We start from the raw sequence: 23508 nt of genomic DNA on the forward strand, positions 1-23508 counted from the left end.
TACGTGACAGACTATTCCAGTCGTTGCCTCTATCCTCATCCGTCTCTCTGCCGATTTCTGTGAACCTGCTGTCTTATTCACTGTCCTTTCATTCCCGTCAGCGCAGCACCCGGCCGACAGAATGAGGTTACAGAGCCAGCGTGAGGCTCGCGCATACACACGGGCTGGCTCAGAGATCCAATGCGAGGCCTTTTAATAGAACAAAAAGTTTTACAACACGTCGTGATTGCTTTAATGTTCGTGTGGTCATCAGTGACACCCTGGAATCTATAAAAGTGCCGCTGATGTTGTGATTTAATATAATTAATAAAAGCACTTGGCTCTGTCGTCCTCACGCTGTGCCGCCGTTTTGCGACCGTGCCTATCTAAGAGGCTGTCCTTTTCTTCTGATCATTGGACAGCGGGCTGCTGGAGGGGCTTGGTTGCTCAGTTGCCAAGGCAACAAGCAGTGATCAGTGGGGCGAGTCGATGGCTCCCACGCCTAGCCTCAGAGTCACTGAAGCGGAGAGAGGTAAGGGGTTGGGGGGATGGGGCTTGGTTTGGGCATGGTTGGCCTCCATGGTGGTTGACCCGTGCACAATGATGCCAGCCCAGTGAGGTCAGCTCTGTCTGTGTGTGAGTTACTCGCTCACAATAGACAAGCAGGGCGTGGTTTGTGCGCTTACTCATCACCAGACCACGTTTTATGTGGGCACTGTCGTGTGAAGTTGAACAATATTTTGCGACAGCATTATACAGGTAAAACAGGTCACACTGTAACAATTAAATGTAGAATGCACTTTAAATTTCCTGACATAAACCCTTCCGAGATCATGTCCAAAATCTTTTTTCCTGCTTCTCTTCTAAAATAATGTGGCTAACTTGTCTCGAATGCAGTGCAGTTTAACTCACACCCTCATCATCCCTGGTTGGCGACCTCCTCTCGATTAAAGTCGAGGTAAGCGAAAGACGCTGTGCTCCTGGCGAGACCCTTATCGATTCACGCTTCACGTCAGATGGCACTAGATCCGATAACAAGCTGATTAGGATGCAAATGAGAGCAGCTGGACAGACCTCAATTGGTGCAATTGGCGCGGTGGCAAAAACTCGTCTGGGCCGCGCTGTAAAGTCACCATCAGCAATTTGATTTTGTCTACGCAACACCGCCAGTGACCTTCGAGAGTAGAACAGGTTGCCAAAAGTCAGCAGCTCGTAGATGGAACACTTCTTCATCAGCTCCTTTCGAGGGCCCGGGAGGAACGAGGCGTTTATCTGGATTTTCTGCCTGTCAGCTCTTCTGTTTTGGTCGCTGTGACATTGGAGTCAGCAGATGTCTTCGCCTTGCTTCAGTTTACACAGCGCTGTCACCTTACTCCAGCCTCCAGTCTTAACAGTTATAGATTGTGTTTTTGTGAGTGCTTGGGCTCTTTAAATGGGGCTTTTTCGTTTTGGAGCCAGGAGAATGAACTTTCTTCACTTCTTTGTGAAGAAGGAAAAAGAAAATTAAAGAATTATTGAAACGCTTGCTTTGTTGCTTGGATGAGAATAGCGTCACATTCCTAGTTGGATGTTCACTGGAGCACTTGTAAAATAGTGAAACTGGCCATTGGCCATCGAGATGGATGAGATAATGTGGAGGTCTGACTCTCGGCTAAAACATCTGGAATCAATCATACAGTCTACAGCACTATTGCTCCATCCTGAGGAATTTTTTATTTTTTTTTTAGATGGTTTCAGGTAACATTGCTTTGGTTTGCTCTGGAGGCTAATTTCCTCTTGCAGGCTGGGCTGCGTAACTTAAACATCTCTGTTGTGGTTTGGCACGACACTTGAGAAACACATTTCTCTCGGCTATTTCATGTTGGGCGCTGGAAAGAAAGTCCAATTGAAACCATTTGGTTATGCTTTAAAGTAGAGCTTTAATAGTGAAGTGGTCAAGTTGGACAATGACGCAAAGAACTGAACCACCAGGCTTATACATAAAGTCTAGGTGTGCTGGGAAATGCATGTCTGTTTTGAACTTGGATATATAAAGGGAAAAAGATCGTAAAGAGAAAGTTCAACAGATGAAAAGAAGGTAAGTCAGAACGTAGAAGGTCAGAGGTTGGCTTTGAAGCTGCAATACGCATCAAACGTCTTCCCAACACATTAAATATGTATTCATCTGTCTTTTACCACATCCCACTTCTCACCACAAATGCTCAGCGACGATCTGACAGCTGTCGACAGTCCATCAAAAAAGGTATTAAGACCACCCCACTTAACTGAGCTCGGCCTCAGATTATACAGCCTGATCAAAGTCATTATTTATTCAAACCGAGCCAAATGTAGGGCATTTGATTCCACCGTGACAATCGTAAAGAGCTTACATGAAAGCTGATAATCGGGCGAAAATGCAAGCTCACGGGAAGAAAAGGCGTTTACCTGACTAAATCGATGACTGGCAACAGAGGGAGAGTGATGCAGATGCTTTTTATCTGGCATGCGTTTGCCGTTTGTGCTGGTATTAACGGTTATGGACTAGCCGCCAGGGAAAGTCTGTGTGATTATCTGAAAATCTGGACATGTTCCTGGGTCTCCCTCCGATCCTCTTTGACTCCATCAGAGCTAGCTGTGGGTTCTGCAGATGCGCAGATAATGTCTGATTAAGCACAGGCTGCCTGGCTATGGTTGGCCGCAATCATGGTTCTTAAAAGGATGTGAGACAATTTGGTTTAAAAGTGTTGCAGTGGGAAACGGAGGGGAAAGAAATCGCCCTCTCTTTTCCGTCTTTTCAAGCCTCTCTGTATAGAGACGGGTTTCGAGCTTGGTGTAAAGTTGGTAGGTGTCATATGAGGCAAATTGAGGCAGTTATTCATCTTCAGAGAGGCATCACACATCATATTTCAAATCTCTTCTAACTCACACACTGAGAGGAGATGACACTTATGACAGCCAATTATAGCCAGCCTATTTCTCCTCCCCAGCTCTGTGGCCTAGTTGGTTCTGATCTGTTCTCCTCGCCTGCTGGTTTTTGTTTTTTTCTTTCTTTTTGGGAAAGTTCAGCATCGGCACATTTTGAGTCAGACATCTGCTTGCAGGGCAAAAGAGGTTGGCTAGCACTTCATCTCGAGTGTTTCTCACAAGGCACCACAAGAACTCATCCTCATCAGGCTCTCGGTACGACTGAAACAGCGATTTCTAACCAGTGGCTTAAGTGTGAGGTCCTGCTGCAATAGGAAGGGGGTATGTGGAAAGATTAACTTAGCTATTGCACCGAATGACTGAGCTAAACACATGTAAATGGTAAATGGCCTGCATTTGTATAGCGCTTTACTAGTCCCTAAGGACCCCAAAGTGCTTTACACATCCAGTCATCCACCCATTCACACACACATTCACACACTGGTGATGGCAGCTACATTGTAGCCACAGCCACCCTGGGGCGCACTGACAGAGGTGAGGCTGCCGGACACTGGCGCCACCGGGCCCTCTGACCACCACCAGTAGGCAACGGGTGAAGTGTCCCCCCCCCCAAGAGAGCAAAAACTAGTTATACTGGTTGAAATGGAAAAGTAATTGTCACAAAGTAAATAAATAAGTGTTTGCAAAAGTGTTCTAAAAGTACAGCTATTTAAATGATTTACTAATTTAAAAAAGAAAAATGTAAACATTAGCTAAAAATAATGAATAAACCATTGAAATGGAGTAGCTAAAATTATGAGTAAAACTTTTTTGCTAAATATATGCCTGCAACTTCAAATAAATGTTAAAAAGCTAAAAGCAAACACTAGAAATGAATGTTAGTGAAACACGGGTAGATGTCTTAAAGAAGCAATTAGCTGCTGTAGCCAAAGCTAGCAGGCTAAATCAGTGGTTGCAAGAATAGGCTAATGGTTATCGATGGCTAACTAAGGGAATGATAAGCTGAATGTTATCCAAATTCAGTTAAAGTGAGTTGAGGCTTTTACACACCAGACGCGTAAATGCCGACCGTGTAATTTCACTGGAAAAATTTGCAGAATTTATTTGATTTTAACGCGTTAAGGCCGAGCACTTTGCAGATCTGAAGGTGGGTCCTCGTGTGTCTAAACAAGAAAAGGGTTCACCCATAGTGTTATTTTACAATTTATATATTCAGTACAGGTCGCCGTTTTGAGCTGTGAATGCACATTTAGTAAGACAGTTCTCCGATCAGTCAGATCTGTTTATTCGAGCTTGGTTTGGAAAAATATTTTCCTGAGCGGTACTTCTATTATTATTTTCTGTTTATTAAAAGCCAGTCAAGAATTTGGCGTAAAAGACAACATGTTTGTCACACATAACTCATAAATTTCAGTAACTGTTTAGAAGTCTCACATAAATTTAACGATGGCTTAAAGGTTTAACTTAAAATCAAAATGTGCCTAATCTCAAAGTGTCCAAAAAAAACATCCACAAGCAAAGATGTACTAAAACTAAATATGATATAATCTTCTTGAAATTTACGGAAACGTTGCAGCTGGGATATTTTCTACGCCGTCTGTCTGAGTGGACCGGTTGACCCCACACATCCTCATATGCAGATGCCACAGCACAGAAGGACACAAAGGGCGCTTGCAGAGTGTGTCCTTCACCAAGGCCAACGCTTTAGTTTGTGATTTTCAAGCAAAGTGACTCACCAGAACTGACTTCACTACCTCACCATCAAGTCCAGTCACACTTGGCCTATTAATTTTTGCCCACAAACAAACATCTTGTATTCTAAAACCGTCCTTTTTCTTGAGGAAGCCACTCTGACCCCGTGTCTGTCTTCGCAGACACCCGTCACTATATTTGTAGACGGAGTAGCAAAAGCAGCCATGGGGAATTTCCAGAGACATTTCGCCCTACGTTATCTCCTGTATACCCACTCCTCTTTGCTAAATCTCCTCTCAGTCTGCAAAACATGGAAGTGGATTAAACCGCTTGATGTTGTAGCTGTGCCACGGATCTCAAACGTGGCAGAGGGTTTGGAGGGGAGGGCTTCTGTTTAAAAAGGATTTGAAGAGCAGGCTCCAGTGCTATATCTCTGCCCACCACTCTTTTGAATACGTGGCATGTAGCCCTGCGTATGATAGGCGCTGAATAAACCGATGCACTCTCTTAAACCCTTTAGATGACATAGCAGTGTTAAATGACATGTGTGCTTGATGAAAGTGCCCCTCACTGGGGTGCAATAGAGTGTCCTAACAGGAAGCGGAAGAATAGAGTATGAGAGAAGGGAGGGGGCTGCTGAGGGGGAACCTCTGTAAGAACGATGCAAGGTTGAAGATCCAGGAGCAACGGAGGACACTGCAGAGCAAGCAGTGTTCCCTTTTTGCCAGTTGCTAGGATACTATACCCTTTTTATTCAGCGTTATGGGGTGTGCTTTACAGCGCTTTCTCCACAGAGAGGCACCTCTTTTGCTGTGCTCATTCCTGCCATACATCTCGCTGTACATCTTGACAAATTTCTCCTGTCAGCTTTAGTTATTTTTGTTTTTGGGGGGGGAACTTCTAAACAGGTTGAATCTTGCTGCAGAGGAATGTATCTCGATGGAGGCTGGTGACTTTAAATCAGGCCTCCCTTGAGCAGGAATGTGCGCTCCGTACCTGCGGGGGCCTCCTCGTAGTCAGCACATGTGCACTGAACAATAACTGGGCATTCAGCGGAAAGAGCCGAAAAGGGAGGCTGTGCCATGTGGTAGCGGTTTGAGCTCAGTTAAGCTACGTAAGGTGGAGCATTTATACAACGTGTAACAAGATGAAAGATACAGTGTAAGCACTTTCCGTGCAGAAGTTTCATTCACTGTTTGGGAGAAATGCTGGATGAGATAACACTTTCATAGAAAGCCACAAAGTAAAATAAAAGCACAGACATGCAGCTCGCGGTGCAGCAAGCGAGTGGAAAGGCTGACAGAGGAGGTTTTCAGGGAGCTCACATCAGTGACCATCAGCTGATGAGGGGAAATCTGAGAAATTCTAAAGCTTAAGAAAAATGTGCAAGAGGGAGAGAAGATCTGAGCACATGAACGTGGAAACATGAACAGGAGAGAAAACCAAAAGCATTAAAGGCGCCTAAATAAAGAAGAGACCAAATTATTGGTGGAGCTGATGGGAAGGACGAGGGGCAAAGTATAAAAGAAAGAGAGGAAATATCTCACGGCTTTAAAAGAGACAAAACAGGCTATCCACAGTAACCTTAAGTGCTTCTGCTTAAAAAAACGTCTGAAGAAGACGCACAGAAAAAGACTAAGGAGCTAGAAACATCACTACACCTGCAGCGCACTGAACAATGCACATTACTAAGTGCTGAAAAAAGGACTTGGCACTGACTTAACATACTTTCATTTTCAGAGGAGTAAATATTTCACCAGAGGAAAGCCTTTTATCTCTGCTCCACAGCTCCCACTTTATCACTGTGTTTTACATTGGAGGTACAAAGTGCAAGTTACATTCTGCCCTGCATACCTTTTGAGTCACATAAGTGATTCCTAAAGCTCTTCTACCAAGCACCGAACACAGTAAAGTTTTTTTTTTGTAAGGAATCTGATGAATCCGCTCAATTTTAATGTATTTTTTTTTTTGTTTTGTTTTTTTTCTACAATATTAGTAATTTAGGCTGGCCCTGCTGGGTGCTGATGATTGGGATTCCACACTGTTCACTTCTTTCCCGATATCAGCCACGCTGTAGGGGACTTGGCACTTCAAGAATTGAGAAACGAAAACTTGTAACACGAGTCGACAATCAGGTGATTGCATTGATGCGCGCACACGGCAGAGGCAGGCATATTTACATGTTATCGTAGTAAAAATGCAGATGAGTTCTTCTCATATCTGTGCTTTGCATGGATGATCCTGAGACATTTGGCTCTCTGTGTTGATAACAAAGCTGTAAAGTTAATATAACCCAAGAGGGATAAAATAGCTTTAGAAACCTTATTTTTGGGCAGCTGCTTTAAGGTGTTTTTTTTTGTTTCTATATATAAAATTTGCCTTGAGATTTCACACATGCAGTTTTGGGTCCTGGTGACCACTGAAACTGTAGTTGTGGCTTTCTCTCCCAATTCATCTATCTCAGGGGTCGGCAACCTGCGGCTCTTTAGTCCTTATAGTGCGGCTCCGCCTGGTTTGGGAAATAAATTAGAAGTATTTAGCTGAAGTGTATTTTATTTATGTTAGTTGTTTTTTTTTTTAACTTGTAGTTCTAAATTGGAAGATTATTGTGACATTGAAATATAAAAATAAAATTTCATCGCTCAAAATAAGCGTCACACTCGCGGAAGCCGGTGTACCCGCCGAAACGCCGTGCATTTATCGAGACTTCCAACCCAGCTGTCAGCAGCTGTTCTCCACCGTGAACTATGTTAAAAACAAACACCGCTCACGCCTCACAGATGGCAGCTTACAGTCCTGCGTAAAGATGAAAGCCCTGATTTGCAGACGCTGTGCGCAGAGGTTCAGGAGCAGAAGTCCCGTTGTAAACATATCACGGCAGACCCGACGATGTTTCCATGAACACGCTTTTCAGCATCTCTTTATTGACCACTTTTCACACACGGTTGCTGTACGCATACAGCCGGCTGTATTTTTCAGCTCACAGCCCGACACACACCAACAACAGCATAGAGAGCACAGACGTTAAGGCGGCGAGGCGTGATTGCGGGTGCCGCTCAGGTGCGTCCCCTCCCCTGCAGCGGTGCTGCGACCGCACCCGACCACACACATTAACCTGGTAAAATACTCATTTTTCAGCAGCATCGTGCTTTTTTTTTTTTTTTTTTTCCCAATTATTTTTTTTTTTAAAAGTCAGGTCAAGGCTCCAAAAGCCCAAAGGCGATATGAGGGTGGTGGCTCCCAACAGTTTTTGTTTGCTACATGGATCATTTTAGTTCAGCTTTCCTTTGGTTATATTTCTTTAAGAGTTCAAAATGTGTTAATTACATAAATAAAATGTAATTTTCTCTGTAGCACTTCATGGATTTCATAAGCAACACACCTTAGTTGCTCACACAAAGCATAAAGGTAAAAAACAATATATACAGTGTTATCTTATTTTAGATGTCAAAAAGTATTTGCGGCTCTCAGTGTTTTCGTTTGCGTGGAAACCGGCTCCAAATGGCTCTTTGGGTCTTAAAGGTTGCAGACCCCTGAGCTAGCACCTTCAAAATAACTGCCCGGATAGCTGCCTGGAGGCATTAGCAAGATTAGCTCCCTAATGCTCACTAACCAGTCATTGGAGGCCAGTGTCCCACCGCACAGCTTGTCAGGGTTTGACAGCACTTTGTGAGTGGCGTTACCCTCGGTCTCAGCGATGATTGGCTTATTAAAAGTGCTCCCACGACGCTGATTTGAATGATTGATGCTTTTTAAAGGGCTGGCTTGTACACTCCCCTTTTCACATTCCAGCCTTTAGCGTAATCCACCAAATGCAACGCTATGCAAATCTCTTTTGTAGCCAGGCTTTCATAAACTTGCATATCGCCATCAGTGTGTTTCACAACTGATCCAGCTTGGAGCGGATCCAACTTCTTAACTGCTCTGTCACCATCAGACGTCTCCGTGGTGGTCTGAAGTTCGCTTATTTACATGTTTTTTATAATGTGAATTATGGCTTTCACTGTAAAATATGGAATGTGAACTTGTGATTGCTGCAAGGCCGCAGATGTTAATGGCTCTCGGGTGGGGCCTCTTTGACTCTTTACATTTCTGTGGGAAGTCAATAAGAATGGCGTGCTGACAGGAACTTGGATGAAAGGTACAGTGAGTGCAGTCTATTGTTGTTACGCTGTTTAAAAAACAAACAGGTGAGTAACGTAACTCTGTGTCTGTGAAGATGCCTTTTTGCTGAGCTGCCTCGTGGGATTCCACATGCGGAAAGAAAAATGTGACAGAAGAGGTCATATTCCACCAGGTGGGAAGGCAAATCGGCCGCTTTGCCTTAATGTCGTCATTTTAATTTCCGTGCTGTGTGAGAGCGTTGAGAATTTTATGCACGGATTCGTTTTTTTTCCACTAGGTTGGCAAGGAAACATTAGAAATGTACGTGAAACTAACTTTTAAACTGGTGAAGACACAGCAGCTGACATCAGTTTGTCAGCCTGCAGCGGTTTAAGTTTTCATTTTTGCGCGTCTTTTTGGTCTCTGTGCGGACACCTCATGGACTGAACACCATCCCATCCATCCCGTCCTGTGCAGCATTGCTTGAAGCTTTCCCGACGCACACTCTGAAGTGAAAGGCCAGGCTGTCACAGGGCTGACACAGACAAGAAGGCCAAGACGCTCACAGCCTGCGTGTTTTTAAACTGAGAGGAAATCTGAAGACGCAGAGCATGAGAACAAAGGAAGAAGAGGGGGGGGAAAAAATCTCCCAACAGGAGAAGCTTCCTCTCGCTGAACACGTTGGATTAAGTGGAATTTTTAAACGGAGACAGACATGAGAATATTGTCAAGGACAAAAAAAAAGCTAACATATGTTCCTGTTTGCTAATCTGGAGCTTTTACAGTAAGATGATTAGAGGTTTGAAAAGCCTCCATTTAAAAATGAAACACAAAAACGCTGAGGGCTGAGTCCAGTTAGAAAGATTTACCTCCCGCTTATGTTTTGGAACTCCTATATACTCTGTTCATCTGTAAGTGTGTGCAAATTTGTTTGCCCCCAGCCTGATCCTCCGTTTTCCTTTTGACACACTAACGTTTTTCCCAACTGGATTCTGTTGGAGATTTACTGCTCACCACCCTCTGTTTTTACTGTAGGCCTGTTAGTACAATCAGTGGAGTCAGAGACCACCTGGTGACCGCTGTCTTGTTCTGATCTGTGTCACTCACTGCTAATCTGAGCTGACACGGCGACTCCCAGAGGACAGCTGGCTCCGCAAACGACAATGGAGGCCAAGCAGCGCGTGACCCAACCGTGCTCGCCGAGATAAAGTTAGCCCCGCTTTTGTTCTTGACTGGTGTCTGGTGCCTTTTGCCTCCCCAGTAGTTCAAACCTTCTGCTTAACAGCGGCGGCCAATCAGGAGAAGAACGGCTAATGGGCTTAATGGGAGAGTTTGCTCCAGATAGCCGATGAACTCGCTGATCAACGTAGCTCGATTTTGTCAACTGAAGTAGGTCGACCGTTCGGTGTGGAGGTGACGCTTCTGTTTAAGCCTGTAAAGTTGTTACTTTTGGACAAGCTGAAATAGTTTTTGCATGAAGTTTCTGGAGACGTTTTGAGGCATTCGTGAAATAAAAATCCAATCCTGGTCGTTAAAATTATTATCCCAGTCCTGTGCATATTTCACTCAACCACCTTCTAAAGTTCAGCGGCTTCAGCAGCCAGCGGCAGCTCCTGCCACACTTATAACTTCCCAGTGAAAAATGGTCCCCTCACATTTTTTTTTCTTCTTCTACATTTTATTTATGACAGCCAGACCCCAAAAAAACATCTTCAAAGATTGCATCTGTCAGATTGACATAAAACGGGCTTCAGATCCTGCCCCCATCAGAGGCTTCAAACCAAACAGCCTGTGTAACCACCCCGCTGTGCGAACGATAGCCATGCATCACGCAGAGAGAAAGTGTGACTTGACGACCAGACGATGGGGTGCCGGGGAGGTCTTGTATAATAAAATTACCAACTGATGAGTTTCCATTAAGCTTTATGAGGCATTTATGTGTGTGTGTCTGTATGTGTGTCTTTTACTGTAGGCTGATTCAAGGCAGGTTAACCATCTGGCCATAAACCTCTACTCTTACTCGCTAATGGAATTTGTTCCTGGGATTCTGAACTCATGCGTGTATGTGTGCGCGTGAACAAGCTACACTAATAAACCTAATGACTGTAAAGTCAGAGGCAGGGTTTAGGCCTATTAAAAGCATGGAGCGCTTCACTGCTACACTGGCACTTATGGAATTGGGACCCTTGTGATGTACCACCGCATGGTGTGTGCGATGGGATTTTAAACTCTCCCTATATGCTGGGTTACAGTTATCTATAATGCTTTAATCCACTCCATTATCCGATTGAATCTAAAGCTCTAAATTTTAGGGTCGGCCGACACGGGTGGCGGCACCGGCGGTCGGCTGGAAGTAGAGTTAATGTTTGCAACGGCACCGCTTCCACGAAGCCGTTCATTAGCTTCATTAGTTAAGTGTTTACTCGTATAATTAATCACCCTCACATGATTGGAGCTGCTTACTTTATTGATTGGGCTTCTTTACAAAGTATTTAAACCTCTGCCAGTACAGAGCGCCGCTCGGGTATTTGTCACCACGGGCTCCATTTCTCTTTAACTTTTTCATTTTAGCGTTGAAACAAATCGTTATTGGCATATTGGAATAATATGAAAGCAGTTGTTCTCAACCGGGGGGGGGGGGGGTCCGCACTCAATTTATGAGAGAGAGAAAAGGAGCAAATTTCAGTGTTCGCTCAATTCGGCACAGGGATTTTACTAAAGATGCCACTGAAGCAGAGCTATGAAGAGACTAGTGGTCCATCTTGAAGGACACTGGCTCTAGATCAGTTTTAGCTGCACACATTTGGACTGATCAGGCACCTCAGGAAAGCTTAGCAGGCCTGGGCGAGGCCTCAGTGCTGCCCTGCTCTCTCAGGCCTGCCACGTGACCAAAATAACCAGGAGTGGAGCCTAATGTGTGCTTGTCACAACTCGTAATACTTTCTTCCTCAAAGGTCGCCGGCATTTACGCTCACTTGACTCCTCTTCTCCCTCAGGTTTCACACCTTTGACTTTATCTTTCATGCACTTAAATATTAGATGAAGAAGTCTTTTGTTTGTATCCATCTGGAACAGCTAGGTGTCATCTTGCCATCAAAGGGAAAAGGAGGACTTGTTCGCTTCGATTAAATTGTTACTTTGCTGCAGGAACCTCACGTCGGGGAGAGGTTAAACACATCCTGTGTCTGCGAATGTGTTTATTAGCAGCGCGCCCCTGTTTGGACTTGTTATGAACGCTTCTCCTGCAGAAAAGGATGCAGACGTTTCAAAGCTAGACAGACTGGCCAGTTTTACTTGGAGCTAAAAACAACAAAATTGAGGGGATAATATCAGTGGCGTGGATAATGATTCCTGGCTTGTGTTGTTTTCCTCTGTAGTGGAGACTTCAGTCCAGCCAGCTCTAACCATTCATAATGGAGGCTATAATAGAATTCCCTTTGTTATTATGCCTGTTTCTGTCCTGCCTGCACAGTGTCTCCTGTCTCCCTACTGTACGCCTTGCTGTCATTCTCCTGTTTCCTTTCTAATGGCCCTCTTTCCTGACGACTGCAGAGTATAAGTGCTGTCGCCTTCGCTTAGCTTCACCGTTTCTCAAATCACTGTTATGGGAGCGAACTCGGATCCAGCATCAATCCAATTTTAAGCTGTGGTTTGGATGAGATACTGTCTATCTGAACAGCTCTTACATAAGACCTTTTTTCTCTTTGTGGCAGTAACTGTGCCAATAGCCCCTTTTGGTACATCTCCAGATGACTCCAGCGCATGGACAGGCTTTTATGTTCGTTTGTGAGAATTGTCCTCATGCTGTTACAAAACTCTCGACTAGTTGTGCAATTAGAAATGGAGCCCGACTGATGTAGGATGTTTAAGACCGATACCAATACCGATATCGATACATGCCTAAAAAAGTATGCGTTTAAAAATAATTTAGTTTTTTCATCGCAGAGTGTTAACGATGCAACGTTAACACTCATAGAAAGTTTGAGTGGTGTTTCCCCGTCTCTGATATCGACTGATAGGACCCATATATTGGTCGAAAACTTTTTCTGACCAGACGCTAAACCGTAAGCGTTGAACAAACTTTCTTGCTTCTTTCTGTCCTTGCACCGGCAGCAGTGAGAGCTGCACCTATACGACTCTGCATTAAGTTAACTTACCCCTTCTTACTTTTATTCTTATGCAAAGTCATTTTCGGGATTTCCTACATGTTGTCACATGTAATTCTTTGTTTTGAGATGTAGTCGACATAAATACCGTCCATGTCGACACATAGCAAGACAGATGTTGTCGGCTCATAGATTAAATAGCGCAGTCACAAGCTGAATCTTGCCCTCATTTTTTTTCCCGTTTGTTTTCTCCGATTTACATTGCAGTGAAATCACTGGCGGTTGATATTGGCATCAACAGTAATGAAACCTCCGCATGATGTCACTGGAAATGTTATTTTCACAGGATTGGAAGAAAAAGCCCCGCTTTGCGGATTGCATCAGAACCCACACGGGAGATGGGATTTTCAGAGGCCGATAATAAAGGGGTTTCAGTGTTGAACGTCCCCTGTATTTACCATCTAACTGCTCGCTCTTAGACTCTGCTTACATAAGCACAACCTTTGCCAGCTCAGCAGTCAGTCAGACAGGCTTTTAAAAGAATGCAGATTTATGCAAATGAGGCTGCTATTGGGTTTGCGGTGCTGAAACCGTGGTAACGGGAGAGGAATGAGGTTAAATAGGGCCGTGGGCTCTGGGGGGACGTTCTCTACCCACAATGCCCTCTGGTGTTTGTTTACACACTGCGGTGGGTTGTGGGTTGTGCGAGGTAAAGCCAGCCATCTCTTAAGCCTCTTCTGCAAAGCCTTCCGTGGGCACTGTGGGGTTTCACGTTGATGACATCCACATGTTTACAGGCAACATATCTTTGAATCTGTCGTCCAGACTCACGTGTTAAATTGTTGTTTTCGCTGACATTTCCAAAAATGTTCTTTTTATTATTTTTTTTCATTTTATTTTGTTGGCTAAAACATGATTTAACTCAACAAGTAAATATTCATAAAGCACTCCTAATCCCCCGAACAAATCATCCCATCTAAATGGCTGCATTGTACTGGAATGTATTCAGACAAAGGGGATTGTGCAGTTTTGTGTGCTGTTATTTAAAATAAATACACAGAAACGCACTAATTCCACCATCGTCATCTTCTGCGCCAGCAGAAAATGGTTGCTGATCTAGAGGAAGGACGCGTCCCGTCCCCGAGTCAGTCAAGAGTTATGACCCTTGACCTTCATTGTCGAGGGCCTTGAGTGCTGCCGAGCGTGAGATATCGGTAAAGCCTTTTTTGGTCCTTGGAATCAGCATAGACTGAACAGAATATATGGCTCACCCCTGAAAGCTTTAGCGAGCCCTTGACAGCTTCTTAAATTAGTACTGGAGCGCTTTTAATGTCCATTTATCTTGTAGTTTGGCTCCTGACCTTGATCGGCCAGTAAACCAAGGAGTAAAGGATGATTTTAAAAAGGTTTATCTGCTAAATAACAGAACTTACGCGCTGTGCAGGAGTAGGCTGAAGGGTTTCGGGACGGCAGTGTGAAGGCAAACAATAGCTACCAGCTAATCCATCTACAAAATGTCACTAATCTTTTTCTGTTTTGTCTCGCAGTGAATAGCCATCACACACACACGGACAGTAAGGGTGCGGACTAAATTAAGCCCACAGCTTTGATTTCACAGGATTGAACTCAACTAGCTGCCTGATTGCCTTTCTTTTAGCCTAATCAAAAGATTAAGAGCATGGGGCAGTAGTCTGAGAAGTGGCCTAGTACTGTAGAGCACTTAAGCAATGCAAGCGCTAAACCATATGTATTGATTTTTGACAGCCTTGCTAGCAGTCACCCTGGAGATCTCCCATAAAAAAAACATACAAAAATGTCTGTGCGTTAATGTGTGGCCTCATACCGTGTACGTAATCAGTGACGCACACGGATATCACACGTACTGTATTGCAGCCGTATTTTCAGCCCGACGCCCGTAGGTGCAGACGTGCAAAGGCATCCGCTGACCCTGCAAGGGTGGTGATGACGAGCTGAGGAGACAGCGGAGGGAGGCATCACTTTGTCGGGCAGGATGTGCGATGGGAACAAGGCGTGCGTCAGCGTCGCTGTCTGTTGGAGTACCTATAAATAAATCTGGCTTCTCTCCCTCTTTCTCTGCCACCGTCGAAGCAGACAGAGCGATCGATCGTTGGACGTCAGAGAATTAGTTTTCAATTTCCACTCAATGGAAGCGAATAACCTCTGACATTATGAAGAGCCCCAGCTGACCTGTGCGTAACTGTGAATGTCTGAAATTGTCATGATTAGATGCATAACAGGATATGATTACCGTGGGGAATTGGACAAAGTCGATAGGGATTCGATGCCAGCATCCGTTTGTTTATCCAGACAGATTGATCTGCGTTGGAAAATATGAGGCCAGACGAGGATGCAAGAAGCAGGAAACAAGTGGAAAGCCTATGTTGTAATGTGTTTAGACTTCTGGACTGAGAGAACCTTTCCAACTGACAGAAGCCTGTTAGTGTACTTGAAGAGCAGTTTGGGTGTCCCACTGCTTTTCTCTCCAAACTTGTTTTTAACAAGGTTCGGAGGGCCGGCCTTTCCATATGTTTTTATTTATTTGAGAGTTTTGTCCTTCTTTTAACACACAAATATTTTTATGTTTTACTTTGAAAACCTTGATTTTGAAAGTTTTGGTCTTTATTTTGAAATCAGAGAAAAGGGGACGCTGTATTCTGCTGTGATTCGGTGCTTTCACTTTTAGGCATGTGACTTTTTAAAAATTTTTATGTTGTTTTTCTGTCAGGATGGGACACTGAACCAAACTCCATCTTCCATAGGAAGAAAACTGTCCAGAAAACGGCGTGTAAACCAAATATTAACCTTGTAATTGCCGATTTAATTTACTGATGGTCAGATTCATTTCTCTCTTCACAAGTCCTGAAAGTTAATGCTTAGCAGAGAGGAAGACCTGCTGTTACTCTTAAACCGAGAACACAAAGCTTGTTTATTCAGTATTTTTATTGTGGTCAAGGTCCAAGGTGCACTTTACATCCATTCAACTGTCTACTTTCCACTGCATGCCCGCACAATGCTTCGTAAGGCCACGTTATTCATGTGATACACCAAAGTGCGTGAAATATTTATGCCACCCAAAACTCCCCGAGGCAAAAACCTCCTCTAGTAGTTTCTCTCTGCGCTGAAGCCGCGCTGAGCTGTTGGTGTTTGGTTTTGTTTCCAACTGACAAGCAGCAAATGATTAAAGAGCCGATCTCACCTGGTCAGTGTTTAAGCTGTCGACGCGCACGAGCCTTCCCTCTGGAGCTCGTTTGACAATTTTAACTTTCACGCTAGTCACTCGGCAGGGGTCGTCTCCCCTCGAGCGTAAAGCAACGCTGCACTGTTGTCACACGCGAAGACACACTTTCACATTTTCATGCACATGACAGAAAACAAAAAAACAAAACATGTTTCGCTTCTCTCCGCAGCACATTCTCCCACGTACACATGCACGGACTCGCGCACGGGGGAGTGCGTGGGGAGGTGAGGCGCTCTCGCTCCCTTGGAGTGGGTGCCATGTCTTGTCAGATGGGGTTAGCTCCCCGCCGGCTGATGAGCCAGTTGAGGCTTTGAAGACCTTCCAGGAGCCCGTGGTTTACGTGGTTGGGTTGCCAGGTTTTGCCATCCCCCTCATTAATGCAGCATGGTTGCACACTTAACTTGTTCTTCTCTGTTCCCTTGGCCAGTTCACCCTGGCTATGACCGATTACTGTGCATCCAAGCAAAGGAACTAACTGGCCAAGTGCATGCCTGTATTTGTGGATTGCAGAATGCAGCACATGAAATGTTAGCTTGTTTTTATTGCAGTTTTTATAAACGTAATTGATAAATTAAAACTGTTCATCTAGAAAGGAAAGCCTGAAACCCTGTTTCTTTGGGTTCCTCAGCCACTCCAGGCTAAAATGTCACAGGAAAAAATAAATAAATCTCAAACATTTAATTTCTTCACTTTTGACACAAATGCACATCAGTAATCAAAAATTCTTTCTTGGACATAACTCTTATAGCTCAACTTTTCCATCTTCAATCTGACATTCCTGACCATTCTAACCAGTCTCCTTAGGGAAGGATTTTCCCAACTAATCTGCCTGAATTGAACATCTCGTTGAGCTGACAGTACACAGTACTACATTATGGAGCACAGAAAGGCTCTGCAGGCAAATGTCACTGAATACTTTTCCTTTTTGTTTCTTTGTTTGTTGAACACAGTTTCCTTTTCCATCATCTTGATGAACTGGCCAATGAATGTTTAATGAAAGTTTCATTTTTACGCAAGGGCGGAGGTTTGTTAGACTTGCAACATCAAGACAAAAAGAAAGCAACGCTGTGAAATGAATGTACCGTCTGTTTGTCATCTTTGCTATCTTAATGTTTGGAAGCCAAAAATGGAAAAAAGCTAATTTCACAATTTTTTTACATTTTCTTTTTTAATCAACAAATATAGCCACTGGTATCACTCTTAAAAATGCTTTATCAGTCATGCTGCACTCCTCGCCGTTCAAGTGCTACATGGAAAGTTGGAGGCAGCGAGACCCCATCGCAGAAAAGTGAGAGCATCAGTCACGACAGATACACCATTTATTAAGCCAGAAGATGCATTATGAGAAGAGACTGTGGTGAACGGGTGTGTAGCTTGGTATGGGCTAGCATTAATGGTGCCTTCACACCAAACCTGTTTTCGTCATGCTTGATTTCATACAAAGCCTATGTAATCAACTGAGTTGATGCAAATTTGCACCTGGCAACGCAAATGGAGGCTAATCTGTATTCACAGGTTAAAATTTAGCATCTTATTTTGTGCACACTGTTTAAGAGCAGCTGAAGGTGCTTGAAAAGCCACTTTTAATGTGGCATGTTATGCAAGCAATGCATTTCCAACAGTTACAACACCGTGACTGGAGGTGGTGACTGTACTTCACACACCTTATGATGACGCACTCATGTAAGCTCCATCCTCACTGGGTTTAAGGGTAAGTTCAGCAATTAATGGGTTTTTACAAAAGCAATAAAGTGATGGAACAATAATTCAAGGAATTACTTTTGCAGCTACTTAGACAAACATTACATTTAAATGTTTACTGCTGCTCTGACTGCTGGCTGGAGGGAGTGGCGTCTCTCCATGTCTTTGATTCTCTTCTGCCTTTGCTCTTTTCCACCCCCTTTTTCAGCTTTTAAGGTGGACCTCTTTCAGATTCCCACCATGAATACGGCTCGTTCCAAACTGAGATTTTTAAAGTTGCCGGTTAATAAAGCTATTTTAGTATAACGATTTAAGCTTTATGTAACCAGTGGAACTGATTTGACCACTGACTCGGGTGTAAGTGTAGAAAAAAGCAGAAACAGTCCATACTGTTTCACTTTCTTCAACATCTTGAGGTAATTGACCCAACCTATTCCCACCTTGAACGAACACACACACACACACACACACACACACACACACACACACACACACACACACACACACACACACGTATCACAGATGGGTTAAAAAAAAATCCCCTTTCTCGCTCGAACCCTCTCACTCATCCTTTCACCCTCCCACATGAGCTCACACTGTCAGCTTAGACACCCATACAGCCCACATGCATTCCCTGTCTTCAAAATGTTGTGCATAAGCACTCATACATGCTACACAGACACGCACGTCGCTGAGAGAATATACATGTCTCTGCACTAAAACACTGAGATACAGCTGTGAATAGGAGATGAAAGCCAGAGCCGAGCCAGGAATAATAAAAGCAGAGTGATTTCAATGCACTGCAGGCTTTCTAAACAGCCCTGGGATCTGACTTGAAAACATAAGGGGATTCCAAAGCCTGGTCCTTTTTAACCATACTGCTTTACCAAAGCTACTTTGATGTAACAAAGACCTCGGAGGCTGGTTTTTGTAACATTCCCGCCACTATCTGCCCAATGTCGATTGTAAATGTATATGTGTGGTCTAATTTTAAGACTCGTCAATATAATTGTTGAAACCCCCTCTTCTGCCGTGACCTCCGATAACATCAGGCGTACCTTTTTGTTCCACTCGGGGGTTTGAAACATATGCACCGAGGGTGTGACAGAGAAAAAGAACTAATAAAGAGATGGAAAAGCAGGCTACAGATTTAAGGAGGAGAATGATATTATACATACGCTATCCATCACAGTGACACTAATTCTGCCATTTCTTGTGGATGATACATTATCATTATGAGGTGATTCAGTGCAGGCTATATAAATCATCCTGGAAGGTAACAGTACTCAAACAGAAACTAAAGGAACTCTCTGGAGGTTTGGCCAGTTGTAGCGCGGCGGAGCACGGTTTTATGAGAGGGTTCACGTTTGTTTGTATTGTGAAATGCTGCAATGTTCCCACCTTGTCCTGCTAATCAGCAGTGTAACGTACAAAATCTCACACTTACTGAAAAAGATGCACACACTCTAACATCACCCATTGGTTTGTGGACTTTTGCTATGAAGCCTAAAGTTGGCTGTTGCTAACTTGTTTTTGTTTGTTTTTATTTATTTGTTTCTAAACCAGATGTGCCACAATTGGGCAAAAGGTTTGGCGTAATTGTTAGCTAGCATTAGCTTTATTAGTTAGCTGCTTAGCTTAAGTTAAAATCACTTACTGACTGAAGTGGACAGCCAGCTTCTTAGATGTCTTCTGGTAGCGACCTGTTTAACTGTTGCTCAAAGTGGCCAAACAACTACCAATTTAAGCCTTAATATATCATTTAAATGGCCAGCATTGACTACCATACTGTTGTTGCAAAAGGAGAAAAATGCAACACCTTTTTTCTTAGAGTTTAAAAGTTTTACAAACTTGTATAAAAAGTTTATAAACTTGTTTATTTGTGCTGTAAAGTTGGTCTTTTAAACATAAGGAGTCTATGCTTGAGTGACTTGTATTTGGAGACGCTCTCAAACGGCTATTTGAAGAACTGCAGTTTTTGGCACGAGTGCACTGGCTGCAGGTTTCAGCCTCGGAGGTTCCAACATTTAAATTATTTTAAAGGTCTTTATTTTTTCATGGCGACAGAAGTCCATTCAACACTGAATAGACATTATGCATTAAATTTCATACTATGAAATGTTACAGTGCGTTACAGTTCATACTATAACACAGCGGTCCCCAACCCCCGGGCCTCGGACCGGTGCCGGTCCGTGAGTCGTTTGGTACCGGGCCGCGAGAGTTGAGGCTCAGGTGTGAAATGTATGGTTTTCAGGGTTTTTATCGGTTTTCAGCGTTATTTTGTTATCGTTAACTCGGTTTTCCTGGGTCTTTTCACGTGTGTTATGAATAAATCGTCTTTTTTTTCAATACCGGTACTAGTTTTATTTTGTTGTATTTATCCGTGACACCTTAAAGGCCGGTCCGTGAAAATATTGTCGGACATAAACCGGTCCGTGGCGCAAAAAAGGTTGGGGACCGCTGCTATAACACATACACTGTCTTGTGCAGTATTAAATTCCACACTTGTTTCACTTGTGATTTGGCTCGCAGATATTTTTGTCTGCTAGAGGCGTGCAGCAAAGACAGCAAGATGGGCTGTTATAGACAGATGGGCATAGGCTGCTTGGAGCCTTGTAGCAACCAAACGGGAGCTAGTGGAGCCCAGACCCTTTTAAAACGGGGTCACAACAACTTTTTGTAACTCTATTTTCAGTCAGATTAACGGCCTCATATGTGTTTTTATTGTTGTGACATAATATCAGGTCAGTCTCTTCAAAACTGCCTCTTTTTTTTTTTTTTCTTTCAGAGCAGCAAAAGAGCTGTAATGGAGAGAGTCGTTAAAGTAATGGGATGTAGTGAAATGGAGGGAAAAGTGGGAGTGGAGTGGAGGTAAGGAGGGGAGTGGCTGCTGGAAGTGGGTCACAGTGGCACTGACGTGATAAAAAGCGACGCGCTGAAAGGGGGGATGGACTCGTGCCGCCGTCTGCGTCACCTTTTGTCCGGCGCGCACACAGATATATACAGTCTCACATCAGCTCAGTTCAGCGGGTAAACATCAGTAGCACAGATATAAAAATAGCTCACGTAAAGGCCGGATTTTCCTCTCTCTGTCAGGGCCTCCGGCATTCTCATGCTGCATTGTTTACAGCCTAGTTGGAAATATTTCACTGCTTCACAGCATCTTCTACTCGCTTATTCACCTGTTTAAGATTGCATTCAGGCTGTGCATAAATAATAACAGCCTCTCCCATGATCCTGTTTTTGTTGGGCTGTGTGTGCATGAAAGAGCAGATGCACCGAGCTGGGGTTTGAAAGGCGGTTATTTTGGCTCTGCTGTGTGATCTCTGTATGATCTGTAGCGTTTCCTTGTGGACGAGTGATGCAGGGGAGAGGATGTGTTGCTGGAGGGGCTGCAGGGATGAAAGGATGAAGGAGTGGCAGGGGAGCCAGGGAGCAGTTTAATTGCCTGACCCTTCTCCCACCAGGATGACTCCGGAGCCGGGTGTTAAAGAGAGAGGGTGACGGCTGGATTCCACGAGCAGATCCCCGCAGCTCTGAGCGTGTGTGTGTGTGTGTGTGTGTGTGTTCTTGTGAATTTTCTCACAGCAGATCTGCACATATTTGAGAAAGACAACTTAATCATGCCGTGCGTGATGCTGAAGGGATGCACTTTGAGATTTAGCCTCCTATAACACATCAAAGGCTTGTGGGGAGTAGAAGGGGAGGGATGGTGCTGTGTTATGTGAAGAAGCTGTTCATGCTCGCGTCTGTGGAACCCATCACTTAGGGCCAATTCTGTTTTTGTTTTGTTTTTCTAGTTAAAATGGAAAACTGCATCAATATTTACCTTCGACTGTACATCTTTACATCTTATTGTTATTTATTTGGTCTTAAGAAGATAAAAAATACGAGTTTGTTCGAACACTGATGGTTTAATCTTAATCCCTGTGAATAATCTCAACATACACAACAGTGGGGGAGAAAAGCAGCAGTTAACATCCATTTTCTGCCTCCCCCTCCCCTTTCAGAGTCTTCTTCGTTTGTTGTTTGCTGACTGAACGCTGAGGAACCTTCATCCTAATCAGCTTGAGATCTGGCTGCAGGTCAGGCAAGCAGATGAATACAGATTAGAGTGTCACAAGGCAGTAAGAGAGGATTACCAGATCTGGCCAGCGTCCCACTGTGGCCTCCTGTAGGTGTCCAGTCACTGGCTAACAAGTGTTGTCTGCACTGGCCCTTCTTAAAAAAAAAGTCATGGGGTTAGACCGATTGGACTTGGCTCTGTCTGCTTTCAAGTTGTGGGAAAAGATTGATGATCCCGTGGGTTTTAAAATAGGATATTTCCCTTTCTTCATACTTGTTTCACATTATTACACAAAGAAAAATGATGCAAAAGAAGATAAAAGACAACAGTAGTTGAATGAAAGACAACGAGGGCTTTACCACTGCTGTTCTGGTAAAGTGCATTTAATACAGAGCACCAATTCTGACATGAGAACACTTACAGGCTCCAGATTCAGTTCTGAAAATGTTGTTCTGCATCTATAATGTAAGGTAGATTTAGGACACCAGTTAAGCATAAGCTTGACCAAAACTTCATGGATCTGCAGACAGCTGAGTGTGTATGCTGTCTGACGTGTTTATGCAAACAGCAGGAGGTTTCTAAAGTATGTCTGAAACTGATAGCATCTGTGGCTGTGTGCATGTAACTGCAAACCTGCTGAATCCAGGTTGGCGTTCGAGTGGGCTGATTTGTGAACAGTGGTGCCCCCTGCTTGCAAAGTGCTTGTCGACTTGCTTAAATGCGTGTTGGACTTGTGAGGGTCATTTAAGTCGAGGCAAACTAAGACGAGAGTTGCCAAACAGATGCGAGAAGCTTTGTTTCATTTGCGTGTGCGGCACCCTGCAGCTGTGAGTCCTCATGTGCATCTTGTTAAACCTCAACCCATCATTTTCATCAGCAGCTTCCCCGCCGTCGCCGCTCTCAGCCTCTCTGTAATTCCACTTAGAAAACAAAACAAAATAAAGCCGTGCGTGCGGTGTTGTGCTCCCGAGTAGCTACCAGAGCGCGGCTCCTGTGCGTAACTCGGCTTTGATCTCTCTCTGTAAATTAAACATGCCTTTTTAGATAACAGGCTCCCTGGCACCTGCAGAGTCAAACTGTACCTCCGCGCTTCACATCCGCTCCCGTCCCTGATTTGAACTCGGTAAAGTTGATTCAAGTCAGCACAGTGCCGCTTTATTGGGATCAACCTTGGTTGTGTAAACCTCTGTGGGATAATTAGGCTGCAGTTAGACTGTCAGATGTGCAGATTACAGACAGTTCTGTGACGAATCTCAAATATGACAGTTGACTCTCTTTCATACAGAGAACAGGAGAAATGTGCACCAAGTTGGGAAAGGAAAAAGCGGTCGAGTATGGGGTCAAAAAATGGGTCAGCGTGAACACTGTGCTTGACCTTTGACATCAGCTGCAAGAACTTATTTTGCAAAGCGACCAATAGGCTTGAATTTGAGGATGGAACCAATACTTGGATCAACTAAAATTACTAAAAAATTAAAATTAGGGATGAAATCTTTACTACTATTACAACAATTTTTTTAGCCGTCTAAAAGCTGATGCCATCTTTCTTTTTATGCCAATGTAAGTCACGAGATAAATACCTGATATAAGCCCATACCAACATTTGCATCCATAGTGCATAAATGTAAAAGGTGGGAGAATTTGTACCTTTTGTCTTTTGTTTGGGTGCCAATTTAATATTTTTAGATCTTTGAGTG

At 43.8% G+C, this 23508-nt stretch overlaps 1 protein-coding gene across 5 annotated transcripts in view; it reads left to right on the plus strand.

Moving 5' to 3' along the window:
* Positions 1-23508, plus strand: part of ccdc85cb (coiled-coil domain containing 85C, b) — a 48638-nt gene that overhangs the window by 9479 nt on the left and 15651 nt on the right. The gene's annotated exons all lie outside the window — the stretch shown is intronic.

This window comes from Rhamphochromis sp. 'chilingali' (genome assembly GCF_963969265.1).
Source record: "Rhamphochromis sp. 'chilingali' genome assembly, chromosome: 5".
Classification (NCBI taxonomy): Eukaryota; Metazoa; Chordata; class Actinopteri; order Cichliformes; family Cichlidae; genus Rhamphochromis; species Rhamphochromis sp. 'chilingali'.